Source organism: Canis lupus, chromosome 1 (assembly GCF_003254725.2).
Source record: "Canis lupus dingo isolate Sandy chromosome 1, ASM325472v2, whole genome shotgun sequence".
Classification (NCBI taxonomy): Eukaryota; Metazoa; Chordata; class Mammalia; order Carnivora; family Canidae; genus Canis; species Canis lupus.
This window is the reverse complement of record NC_064243.1, coordinates 64,383,981-64,398,330: the sequence shown is the minus strand read 5'-3', so window position 1 is coordinate 64,398,330 and position 14,350 is coordinate 64,383,981. Positions and strand designations below refer to the sequence as shown.

Below are 14,350 nucleotides of genomic sequence, written 5' to 3'. Positions count from 1 at the left end.
ATGGAGCCTGCTTCTCCCTCTGCCTGTGTCTCTGTCTCTCTCTCATTCTGTGTCTCATGAATAATTAAATAAATAGATAAATAATTTTTTTTTTTAGAAAAAGAAAATTTAGAGTGATTGCTTTAGTTGCAACATTATAGGGTGTTAAGATTGACTTCTTGTGGTGTTTGTTTTATTCTCTCATTATGAATATGTGGGAAATGGGGTTTAGGGAAGCTCACAAACCCTAGATATAGGTTGGAAGCATTGCAATGTCAACAACCCCCATCTACTCATTCCCCATAGAAGTCTCAGGCTCTGACATCAGATGCTTTTTGAGCTGGCACACTGCTTCCCCTACTGCTTTAACCCAGGGCTCCAGGATGCCATGAATGGCCACCTCAGTCTCCTGACCAGAAGTAGTGCTGAATGAAATCACCTGACAGATCTCACACACATTTTTTTAGAAAGCAATCGCTTTCCAAAAGAACATCCAGCGAGCTCTTCGGGATAAAACCCTAAACTCTGGCGTAGAACTAAGTACCACACTCTTCTTGCCATTTCTTTTCTATAAGACGAAGCCAAAATGCTAGGGCAATCAACAATAATCTCTCCAGGATGCCATATTTGCCCAGAATGATAGTTCTGGCAGTGATAGTTCATAAAAAGGACATGAGGGAGAATGATTTCTTTGGGTTGAGCAAACTCAAGGCTAATCTTTAGTTCTTGGAAGTAAAACAGGACCATCAGACAGAAGGTTCAGTGAAATACAAACAATGGCCTGAAAAGACGTTAATTTTAACCCAGGATCTTTTTGCTCATGGGAGACTTCTGGTTGTGTCTGTTACATGGAAATACTTTCATTGTTTCAATTGAGAAATCTGGGACTTAGAAAATGTGGGCGCATATGATGGCAATGGTGGAGAGGGGGTAAGAGAGATGTCAAGAAATGTGGGCATACTGTGAGGTCTAATCAGAACCTCACTTTGGTCAGAAATATGGTCATGATGGTCACTCTAATCACACTGTCAACCTAATCCCCTCACGAGGGCTCTCATGCACATCTTTCCATAAACTTCAATTTTGTTATACATGTTATGTATAATCTTATGTATTCATCTATTCATATATATGTTTCAGAGTTGGTTTAGATAGTCTTGTTGGTTCTTAAGTATCGAGGCCACCCTTTCTATCTAATGTATTTTCTAGATTGTTCTATAATTTGCAGTGTTGCATTAATGTTACAGACTAAGCTATGTATGTTTTGTAATCTCAGAGAATTCCATCTGAGAAGAATGGAAATATTATGGTATCTATAGACATCACTATGACTAAGAAGAGTCTGGCTAACAGGGTTGTGATGTCGTATTTACATGTCAAGGAGTGTGTGTTCTGAGGACGAAGCTACCAATTTTCATCCCATTTATTCATCTGTTTTTAAACAAATATTTATCTAGCACCTGAGTACTAAACCCAGTAAAATTCAGAAAAGAAGATGGAGATCCAAAATATTGAAAAGCCATCAACTTCTTTATGCTATTGTTTTTAGCTCCGTGTTATTAATTAGGACATCAGTTATCTACTATTGCATAGTAAAGAACCCCCAGAACTTATGGGCTTCAAATAACAACCCCTCTTAGCTCACAATTCTGTAGGCTGGTAATTTGAGCTGCATTCATTTGGTGGTTCCTTCAGTCTTGAGTAGGCTCATTCATATGTCTCTGGCTGGCATGGGGCAGAAAGCACCCTGGCTCAAAACGTACATACAGCCTTACTTCCACTGTATTGTATTGTTTGGTTCACACCACATGGCAGCCTAAAGTCAAGGGTTGAAAAAAAGAGACCCACTTAATGAGAAGAACTGTAAAGTCACACGACAAAGGTGCTTGAATGTAGGGATGGGAATAATTGCATCCCATTGACCAGTTTCTGAAAGTTTTAAATAACACATGTTCATTACAAAAGACTCAAAGAATCCAGAAAGACATCTTCTGATATCCTAGTTTCACACTGCACCTAAGATCTTATGTATCATTCCAGAAATTTCAGATATATATACACGTATCCTATTTTCCCCTCTCACAATTTAGGGATTCTTCTACATACTGCTCTGAATTTGCTTTTTACTCAACAGTTCATTCTAGGTGTCTTTTACCACGTAGAGTTCTAACTCGTGCTTTTTTAATAATTCCATACTATTCCATTTTATGAATATTCTATAACAACCAGCTCTCTGTTGATGGATATATTGTCTTGCTTGTTTTTTCCCTCTTATAAACTGTAATGGATTTAATTCTATCCCTCCCAAATTCATATGTTGAAGTTCTAGCCCCCAGCCTCAGAATGTGGCTATATTTGGAGATAAGACCTTTAAGAGGTAATTAAATTAAAACAAGCCCATTATGGTGGGCCCTAATCCAATCTGACTAGTGGCCTCAGAAGAAAAGATTAGGACACACAGAAAGACACCAGAGATGGGCAGAGAGGAAAGATACAGCAAGAAGGAAACCATCTGCAAGCCAAGGAGAGAGACTACACACACAGATTAGGACACACAGAAAGACACCAGAGATGGGCAGAGAGGAAAGATACAGCAAGAAGGAAACCATCTGCAAGCCAAGGAGAGAGACTACAGAAGAAACCTGATGGCAGAAAACCTGCCATCACCTTAATCTTGGACTTCTAGCCTCCAAAACCATGAGAAAATAAATTTATGTTGCTTAAGCCACCCCGTGTGTGGCATTTTGTTATGGCAGCCCAAGCAACTAATATACAAACAATATTACATTGAATACTTTTTTATATTCAACTTTCCTTATGTGTGCGTGATGGTTTATGAAGTTTCAATTATTCTCAGATGTGGAAATACTGGATTAAAGGGTATGTGCTTATTTTATTTTGACAAATACTGCCAAGTCACCTTTTATAAAATCGTACTAATTTATATTTTCCCCAATCGTGTAATGAAAAGGATAAGTTTTCTGTATCCCTTTCCTGTGCAATTTTCATCTCTGCCAGTTGGTGGGCAGAATAGTGTTTGGTTGTCCTTTCAACTTGCATCTCTTTGATTACAAGAGAAGTTAAGCTTATTCTTATATGTTTCTGATTCATCTATATTTTCTTTCTATGAACTGCCTATTCACATCTTTTGCTCATTTTTTGGAGTGTTGTCTTTTTGCTGTTGATTTATAAAACGTCTGTGTATATTAAGAAAATGAGTCCCCTACCTGTCATATATGCGTCTTAAATATTTTCCAGTCTTTCCTGTGCTTTACATTCATATTTCTTATTCATTTTATGTCTTACAGGCCTTTAATGTTTTATACAGTGATATTTATCTTTTTTTTTCCATTTTGGATTCTTGGTTTTATGGTTCTTTAGCAAATCTTTCTCCATTTCATAATTATTTTTAAAAACCTAGTGCCTTTATGGTTTTAGAAGTTTACAGTTAAATATTTGCAGTATCTGGAAAGCCCTGGGCACTTTATAAAAACCCATAATTATTGTTTCCCATCACAAAAGAACTGCAACAAAATAAGGAATAGGGAGTCAAAAATGTAGAAGCAAGTACTGGCTTTACACTTTACTTCTAGTTCTAGTCTTCATTCTTGTCTTATCTGCAAAATGTGATGTCATAGACTGAATCATGCCCCCTCATCCCAATCCATAGGTTGAAACACTAATACCCCAAGGTGACTCTGTTTGGAGATAGGGTCTTTTAGCAGGCAATTAAAATGAGTTAAGGTCATGAGGTTGGACCCCTAATCTGATAGGACTGGTATAAGAAGAGAAAGAGGCACTACAGAACTCTATCCCCGGATACATACTGGGCAAAGGCTGAGAGCACAGCCAAAAGGATGCCATCTGCAAGCCTGGAAGAGTTCTCACCAAGAACCAACGTCTTGGCACCTTGATCTTGGACTTCTAGTCTCAGAACTTCAGAATAGATTTCTGTTGGGCCATTGGGCCACCTAGTCTGTGGCATTTTGCTATAGCAGCCTGAGCTGACTAATACATGTGAATCAAGATACTGTATTTCAGGGGGCTTTTGAGAGGTTCAAATTAGATGTGCCAATGAAAGAAGATTATAAACAACAACAAAAAGCCATATGATAGCTAGCTATGAATAATATTTAATAGATAATCAGAAGGAATGATTATATTATTGACTTTATTAATTGGATTAAAATTTGCCAAGGGCTTGTTGACAGGGTAGGGACAGGCTTGCTGTAGGAGTTTGAAAGGATTTAACTAGTGGAGAATGCCTCTTGCTATTGTTATTGGCCCTGCAAATCATGCAAAAGACTTGCCTGGTTTCGGGATGATGAGTGGAGGAACGTTTATGCTTTGTCTTTGACAGGCCACTGGAGTACAACATTTCATGTTGACGTGGGACAAACGACCCAAGTGATCAAACTTCAAATTATGGAAATAATCATCAAAAGCTAAAATGGTTTCACTTCCAACACAACACACAACACTTCAAAGATTAATAAATGACATAAATAAAAATTGAGAAAACTCATAAGCTTAGATGAAAGAGAATTTTCCAAAGTTTAAAGAAATTAAGTAAGTACAGTTGATACATTTTCCTGATGTTTTCTTATTTTAATCCATTAAACCAAATACATGAACACTTACTGTTGGATTTTTTTTTTTAATTTTTTGTTGGATTATTTTTGAGATGCCTACCAGCTCCCCTATACTCTCATTGTCATTATGAACTAGAGTTTCGGGTTTTATAACATGGTTGAAAAGATGGGTTCCAGGTTCTATCTTGGAATATGAAAGCCCATCCCATGGTACTGGGTGTTTTCTTATATTTTAAATAAGATCTAGTTGGCTCTTTATCAAAACTTGAGAAAACAGAAGTTCTATGGTAATAAAAATAAAATTGGGTTTAATTTTTTCCATTCCATCTGGGCTGTCCTAGAAAATGGTTTGGTCACTGCAGCAGCTGAACTTCCAGATGTCGCAGCCAAAAGCAGCCTCTGAGACATCTGCATGGGGATGCTGGCCATCAGGCAGCGAGCAGCGCTAGCTCAAGGAAACATCTTCCCCATTTCCAAATTGCCTCAAACCTGGGTGTTCTAGGGCCTGTGTGGCCCCAGGTAAGAGAGACTTCTTTCCATAAAATAAGGACATGGTTTATTTTTTTATATTTCAGCCACTCCCCTCGCCCCATTTGTTTTTCAAGTACGAAGAACTGCCAGGCTTCTTCCTTCTGAGAGGAAAAAAAAGTCAATTCCAAAATGACATACTTGTCCAGCATCATTTTCTCCAAAAACTCAAAACATATTTTTAAATATTACTTGTTTTCATAGCTACTGGACGGAGGACAAATATTAAATTTGCAAATAGGAAAAGCCCAGAAAAAAAGACTCTCCAGGGATTTTTGTGAGAGAAAATTTACAGAGCTACAATGAGATGTTTGAAACAAAATTCCTGCAAAATATAGTCTTTGTGCTACTGTACCTCCAGATCACCCAGAATTCCTCTTCCAAATTAAAAATTGGGGTAGTAAAAAAATAAATAAATAAATAAAAATAAAAAAATAAAAAATCGGGGTAGTCAACATAAGGAAAGAGGGTATCAAAAAGTCCTTAGCCGTGTACTTCCAGAATTCTTAACAGCATGAGGACAAAGGATGGATGTTATGGTGTTCCTTCTCTCACTCTCATCCCAAAAATCTCTGAAAATATACAAACTAATGAAACATCCCAATAGTTTATGAAGATTTATTTAAAAAATAAATCACGTTGAGAAGTGCATTTGAAATGCACTGGATCTCGATGATCATTACATCGAAAGACAGGGAAGCACTGTGGTTTGGTTGACATATAAGATCCTTGGAATTTTTTAAGCCCAGCTGGGGAAGCCATGCCCACAACTGCTGCTTGTTTCCATGAGTCATATTAGAGAGCTTAGACCAGTGCCATCTCAAAGAAGCTGTGCCTTCTGGTTAACTGTGCTTATAAATCTATCACAGCTAGTCCTTCCCGGAGATAGAGAAAAAAATTGATTTGCTCTTTGGGTCATTTTAATGAAATGCTGACTTCCAGTTTGCGACTTTTGGCACTATCCCAGTTGCTAATAAAAAAGAATTAGGAAAGATATCCTTCTAAATATATGCCATCAGCCCCTAAATACACATCAATATCTAAGGAAAACTTCCACTGACTCTCTGGGATGAATTTGTTTATGTCTGTGTCTATGTAAGAGCCAACACATGGTCTTAGAAGGAGTTATTCAGACTCTGGGATCAAAGTGTACCTTCCTTAATATGTAAACCAGCTCCAACAAGCCAAACAATCATAATAGGCTTTGGTGCCTTATTAGCAACCCATACAGAGATTTTAGACCAATCTTGGATATCCAAGTAAGACAATCCTGGCAACAGGGCTAGAGGGAAGCATTTTGTGAATGAGTACATAGAAACTTGTGTGATTCTAGGCAGGTCGTTCAATCTTTCTAGCTCTCTGTGTCCAAAATTCCTTCCAGCTTTAACAGTCTTTCATGTATAATTCCCCAAAATTGAAATTTCCAATTCCAAAATTTTCACTGAGCACCTAAGATGAACCCATTATGTCCTGGACCTGTAGGGGCTCAAAATCCTGAAGAATTAGATATGGTTGCTGTCTACCAGGATTATGCACCAGACAAGATATACACATAATAATTTAGTAGACTAATCTAATCTGGTCTGGGTCTTATTATATATTATATTAACAATAATGATATAATTTAATAACATTTTACATATTTATATGTAATATATAATTATATGCATACATACATAATATACATGTGTACATATATGTATATGTATACTTGTATACATATAATTGATATTATATGTATATAATAATTACATAGAATATATTATGTTAAAATATACATATTAATACATTTCTAGATGGTGGATAAAATGAAGTAGTGACCACTGCTTTGCCATTATGGATTCAACAAGATTAAGGCATAGCATACTAACCTCTTTTCTTTAGTTAGAAAAATTGACAGAAGGATGAAATACAGAAATGCAATAGTCCAAAGACCTCCAAATAAAATTTTTTTAAACAAGTGAGGTCTGGAAGAAGGTTTGTTAAATGAACTTTTGTGTTGAACAACTATATTTAAGGGGCATTCATCAAGGTAAACCTGATGGGAAGTTCTCACTGAGTTCACAGGACCCTATGCTAAGTTCTGTCCTGCTCCACATTTTAATCAAGGACTTGGATTAAGTTATATAAAAGTTGCTTGTTAAATTTTTTTGTTGCTTTGAAAAGTTGCTTTGAATTTAGAATGATAATTTATTTTGTTTTTCAGAATCTGAGAGCTTTTTCAGAGACTGAAAAGGAAAAAATGAATCTAGGACTGAATTTTGAGAGATAAATACAGAGCCAATAAAGCAACGACAGAAAGATTGAATCAGTTATGGGGCAACTGAATTAATGACTTTGGTTAATGGTTGATTCTTTATCATCAGAGGTGTGATGTACCTTTTAAATAAGTTAACGCGTCCATATAGGATGCAAAAAAATAAGTTAGAAGTTTATTCTACTTATTCAGAGCTGTTTATTCATACTGCACCTAAAATATTTTTGGAGCAGTATATTTAAAAAATAGACAAAGCAGACTACATTTAGCAGGACGTCACCAGGATGGTTGAGGAAACTGGAGATAATCAAATGATGCAAAGAAACTTTCTGGGAGTGAGAAAAGTAGCAGAGAAGAGGCTTGGGCAATGTACATGTCAATGGCCTTCAAATATATACATTCTTGTCGGACCCAAGGCATAAGAGAAGGCCAAGCAAGCAAGAATCGCAGATAACATTAAGACTGTTTGAAGTGTTTAAAAGATATACTGAGTTGCTTTGTGGGAGTTCTCTTAGAAAGGATTTGGGCATTTATGCATCTTTGAATCAATAGCCTTAAAGATGGAATTTTTGGAAGACAGCTCTCCGTGGACTTCTAATGTGTTTGCATGTTTTGAGCTACAGTTACGGATTGTGTTTTAATCATAACTTGGTCTTAATTTAGGTATATAGTGAGGGCATACACAGATCAAAGAGACAGCTGTCTTGGAGTCATGAAAGTTTATGATGCTTTCCCCCAGGGAAACCGTAGCATGCCATGCAGGCCCCGGGGAGAAACACCAGGGTCAGTCATGAGGCAGGGAAGGAAAGAGGAACTGCAGGCAACCACTTCTATTGTGACTTCCACAGGGAGGAGGAAGCAAAGCAAGGAAGGATGCTCGAGGATTGATGAACCACATTTAAAAGTGACGCTTTTGCAAACTCATGTAGGGCTCAGAGTATGGGCAGTTCCAGTGGTGAGCCCAAATCTCAACTGTTTACCTAAAGTAGTTGGCATTCATCTTGAAGATGTTAAAGCATCAAGTTACAGAAGCCACAAAACAGTTAATACAGGCCCTTTTGTTCAAAACTATCTTTTTGCCTTTACGTCTACAGGAATAGCCTTGGCAAGCAGATGTAGTGTCTCCTTCTAGAGCAAGGTATGTTTATTTACTGTCTTATAATAAAAATGGTTTCTCCTTTCATAGCAAAGGGAAGACAGGGTCGTTGCCCATTATAAAATATTCTGGTTCTCTAAGCTTGGGAATCTCCAACGTATCCAGTGTGCATGTTCAAGTAGGACTTGGCCCTGTTCTCATTGCCTGGTGAGAACTGGAGCTCAGGGACCCAGAGCAAATACTGACCACTGCTATGTCTGTGAGTTCCTTGTCTATGCCCCAAGTCTCCTGTCTTCTGCCATCATCCAAGAAACTGACTGGCTAACTCGTTAGCATGCAAATAGGATAAGATCTAAGCCTCTTCCCCATTCTGGACAGTAGCTTCTGACATCATGATTTCTGTGATTTTTTTAAGAGTTTGGAGATAATGCCTTAGTGTAAACAAGGTATTCTAATGAGAATTCCAATGCCTGGTAAGATGGTAAAGGAACGATCAAAAGCAGGTAGGACTTTGAAGAGACTACTGGGACAAATTTCATGGAAAACCCTCTGTTCAGCCTCTGTCATGGCCGGTTCTGATGCAGTGGAATGTCATCAACACATTGTGGATGTGGAAGGAATGTAGCCACTTCCCATGGAAATTGCATTATTTCAAAATTCTGTTGAACTAGGATTTTCTGGGGCCCTTGGGGGTTCAGTTTGTTAAGCATCTGCTTCAACACAGGTCATGATCTCATGGTTCTGGGATTGAGCCCCGCTTGGAGCTCCAGGACAATCATGGGGAGCTGCACCCCCATCTCCTCAAGCCTTCTTTTGTCCAGATCCCCCTGCCCAGTCAAGCCCCTCATCTGGGCTCCTGGCTCAGCGGGGAACCTGCTTGTCCCTCTCCCTCTGCTGCTCCCCATTGCCTGTGACTGAGTGCATTCTCTCTTTCTCACTCTCGCTCTCAAATACATAAAATCTTAAAAAAAAAAGTACAAATATTTTCCGTTTTGGAAACATGACATAACCTGAACTATATTTGAATCCATGCAATCGTTGGCTGAACCATTCAAAATTCCTCTTATTTTATTTTATATCGTTCCTAAAACTATATAGTTTTTCTGGCAAACACACGACCTGTTAGTTTTACTATCAACACTGGATTACATTTGTTTTCCATGCGACCTTCCCCTTGGTGTAATTGAAATAGTGAAACTATCATGAAAGTTTTGTTTTGTGTTTTTTTAAAAAACATATCAATTATTTGGGGGAATAGTGATAAAAGAGTGATTTATTTCCCTGCAATTCCAGCAAGAATGGAAGACGGATGCCTGACTAGTGGCATGAGCTTTTAAAAACAAAGTTTTGTTATTCTTTTCAAGTATTTTATCAAGTTGAAGAATGTGAAACATTGCACGCACCTGAGAAGTCCTCAGTGCGTTGACTTCTGTGTCCCATGCACACGCCATAGTGAGATTTACTGTCTTGGATTCTGCAGGCCCCCAGCCGGGGGAGAGAAAGCTATAGTGAGTGTCACATCTTGCCACTCATTCTCCATCTCACATGCTTGGGCTCAGGACAGATGCTCCCTCCCAGCTTGCTCCCCAGTAAGGAGAGGCGGCTGGTGTGACACTGGGCCTGACACGGGAGCATAGAGTGCCAAGATCTCCTTGTAGACAAGTTGACAGCTGAAGCCTGTGTGGGCCAAACTGGTGTCTGGCACAGGACTACCTCTGGTGTCTGACACACCACAGCCTGTACAATAGAGACTTTGAAAAATGAAAGGGAAAAGAGTTTGCTTATTGAAACACTTGTAGTTGTAGGGTGGGAAGTCTGCTTTCATTGTTTATAAAAATAATACATGGTGAGAATGGAGTATAGGCCAGAGCTTTATTTTTCGCCTTTCCCACTAGATTTTTTTTTCCCTCCTATTGCAGAGCATAATACGGGGGAAATGGAAGTTAATAATGTGTGCTCAATTGGAGGGCTCGTGATTGGAGAAAGGACCATTTTAAAGAAAAAGAATTGCTCATTTCACAGAAGAGACATCATAGTCATTGAAACTGAGCAATAGTTAGGTGACCTGTTAGAGGCAGGGAAGCACCCAAACTTACATTTATGACTCATCAATGGAACGAATAAAGGCCAGATTCACTCCAATAGACTTGTGAACCATGGGAACACTGGCTAGAATTTCAGGTCACGCGTATGCTGCAAAGAGCCTCTGCCCTGTGGACCCACAGGTAGACTCAATTCGTGAGGAGGATCCCCATCTCTGGTTCTTCTGACAAATTCAGCCCCTGAGTTTTCTCTTGGGCTCTGTGTCTGACTGGCTCTGTTTCTCGGTAGACTAAATCCATTTAGTTCTTAGTGTTCCCTCATCTGTTCTCTGGTTCCTGGATTCATCACAGCTTCCCATTCTTTTCCCATTAATTTCCGAGTTCACACTGATCTCATGTTTCCATCTTGTTTTCTTGGCATTGACTCCCATGGCTCATCCCTCCACCCTTATCCACACCTGTAATCCCCTCCAGTCAAGATGCTCTGACTAACAATTGACACAATAGTTCATTTGCCTCGTAGGGACACGTGAGCCTATCACACCAGCAGTGCTTCACTCTGGCCACCTTATCAAGCAGTTATCATTTGCAAGGCATCTGGGTGGCCCAGTTGATTAAGCATCCAACTGTTGATTTCGGCTCAGGTCAGGGTTATGAGTTCAAGTCCTGCTTTGGGCTCCATACTTTAAAAAATAATTCTCTTGCTTAGAAAGTGCAATATTTTAAAAAATTGTTAATTTTCCCCAAATTGATTTTTTTTAATTTTATTTATTTATTCATGAGAGATACACAGAAAGAGGCAGAGACACAGGCAGAGGGAGAAGCAGGCTCCATGCAGGGAGCCCGAGGGGGGACCCGATCCTGGGTCTTCTGGGATCATGCCCTAGGCCGAAGGCAGACACTCAACTGCTGAACCACCCAGGTGTCCCTCCCCAAATTGATTTAAAAATTCAACATAAATCTGGTAATTTCAGCTCTGTGTGTGTGTGTGTGGGGGGGGTGATAAGCTGCTTCTAAATTTTGACAAAATTAAATAGGTCTGAGTAACCTCAAGAGGCACAGAAAAGAAGGGATTACACCATTAATTATTAAAATTATTATAAAGTTATAAAAATAATCTTCAGAAAGGATAGAGTTGAGGGAATTACATGCCAGATACTAGGATTTATTATGAATTTTGAAGATATTATAAAGTTACAAAAAATAATTTTCAGGAACAGTGCTAGAGGAATTACACTGATGAATATAATGACTTATAATTTATAGAAAATAAGAAGGTGGGATATTTGTGTAAGAATAGACGTATAGGCTAATGGAACAGAATAGCGAGTATGGACAAATAACCACATTTACAGTCACTTGATTTTTGACAAAAGGGATACTGCAGGACGATGTACACAGGAGGGTCTTGGCAGTAAATGGTGCTGGATCAACTGGAAACTCATATATAAAAACAAAAACAAAAACAAAACCTACTGCTACCTCACACCATATACTAGGTTTCTTCCAGATGGATGGCACTATTCCATTTTAGTTAGTGGATACCTTATCCTTCCAATTGCTCAGACAAAAAGTCATCTAGTCATCTAGATTCCTCTTCCTCTTGTACATTTGACATTAAATGTGTCAGCAAATCCTTTCAGCTCTTCTTTACAGTATAATCAGCAGAAATCAGTTATTCCCACTTGAAGGATCCACGGTGGTCCAAGTTGTTATCCTGTCTTGCCTGGATTACTACGATAGACCCCTATCTTGGTTTGGATTCCCCCAAAAGCCACCTCTAGGAGGGTGCTCCCGGGAAGCATGGCAAGTAGATGGAAAATGGACTAGGGAAAGTGGATGGACCCTCATTGAAGAGTGAGATCCCACTCTGGGACATGGGAGCTCGGTTCTGCTGGGGACCCTCTGAGACTCTGAAGAGCACACCTCAGACCCGTCCCACTGAGAGAAACCAGCATCTTTAATGCACCAACTCTCTTTTCCATTCTTTGTGGGTCAATTCTAAGTAGAGCTCCCTGGTACTCCCTGCTGCCCTTCTCAAGCAAAGAAACAGGAAGTAGTCAGTATATATGAGAGCCATCCACAGGTGCCTTTGCGGTGAACCAAGGCTCACTCCATGGAGGGAGAACCACAGCTTCTTCTCTGCTTCCCAACTGATCTCCTTACTTCCCTCCTCTTAAACCTGTTGTCACAACAGCAGCCAAACCATAACTATTTGAAGCATTTCAGATTATTATTATTATTATTACTCAAAATCTTCCAATACTTTTCCAACTTGCCCCACATAAAAACTCCAGGGTGTTACTATGGCTCATAAAGACCCCAATTATCTGGCCTCTCATCATATATTTTGAAAATCTTATTGACTACTACTCTTCCTGACTTACTTCAACTTCTTTATGTAGTAGATCCTTTTTTGATCAGGCGTTTTGCTCTGTCTAAAATTTTAGTACCTGCTCTTGTTTTTTAGTTGCCTCTTCTTTGCTCACTTGCTGTAAGCACTCTCTAACCTAACTTCTATGTTATTCTAGTAAAACTTGGATAAATGTTCTTTCCTGCTAGAAACATAACCCCCATAATCTATACATTTCCCCCCAGTATTGGGTGCCCAGTGCTTAGAAGTTCTGGCTGGCATAGAGTAGATGCTTAATATTTGTCATTGAATAAGTAAATCATAATCTGTAGATAATATGGATTTTTAAAAAAGATTTTATTTATTTATTCATGAGAGACACAGAGAGAGGAAGAGACATAGACAGAGAGAGAAGCAGGCTCCCAGTTGGGAGCCCGATGTGGGATTTGATCCCAGGACCCCAGGGTCATGGTCTGAGCCCAAGGCAGACGCTCAAGTATTGAGCCATCCAGGTGCCTGAGAGAATGTGATTTTTTTGAGAAAATCCAAGATAATTTAATAATTAACAAAGCTACATGCCAATTATAAGTGGTTATAAAATAATTCTGATAATAAACATATGAAGCATAGAAGTCTAACAATCTAATAGTAAAACAACCTACTAATACTGTATCAAGAAGTGTGTGAGACCTATGTTAAAAAAAAACGCATTTATTTCTTGAAATGCAAAAGAAAGTTTTGCTACTTGAAGAGATATATCATAGAAATACTAATTTTTCCCAAATTAATTTACATGGTTAATCCAAATTCCAATAAAAATCCCACCTCCTTAAAAAATTGTATGGTTTTAGAACACCAAAAATTATTCTAAACTTTTTTTAAAACACTAAAGAGATGAACTTAGCCAAAAGGGGGGTGGGTAACTGAGCAGGAACTTGCTTTATTAGATGTTAAAACTTTATATAAAAATTTAACATAGTGGTAAAATCAATGGATAAATCAATGTGACAGAATGTATAGGCCTTGTTGTTGATCATATCTAAGAATCTAGTATATGATAAAGTATCTTAAACTGATAAGAACAGATACTACCCTTGCTCTTAGCTAAAAGGCTGAGAAATAATAAAGTACCTTTAATCAATGGGGAAAATAGGGTTGCCCCAGTATTTTCATTGTCTGGAATTCTTTCTAAAAAGTTAGTGGGAGAAAAATCCAAGAATTCCTAAACAAATGCATTCATCACACATTATTTAAAAGAGATTGGAAATAACTAACTGCCCAATAACACAGCAGAATGGTTAAATGAACTAGGGCAGATCTACATGATGAAATATAACCCTTAAAATTGCATTTCTGACAATTTCCACTGTTATGGGCAAATAATTACGATATATTTTCAAGAAACTATAAAGTGAGTATGATCATAAATATATATATATTCCATATGCAAATATGTAGATATTAAAAGTACAAAAGACTGAGAGAATATACACCAAAATGTTG

At 38.3% G+C, this 14,350-nt stretch overlaps 1 pseudogene; it reads right to left on the bottom strand.

Annotated features, from left to right (window-relative positions):
• Positions 1 to 13,836: 13,836 nt before the first annotated feature.
• Positions 13,837 to 13,971, bottom strand: LOC112645747 (U2 spliceosomal RNA; annotated as a pseudogene).
• Positions 13,972 to 14,350: the final 379 nt, after the last annotated feature.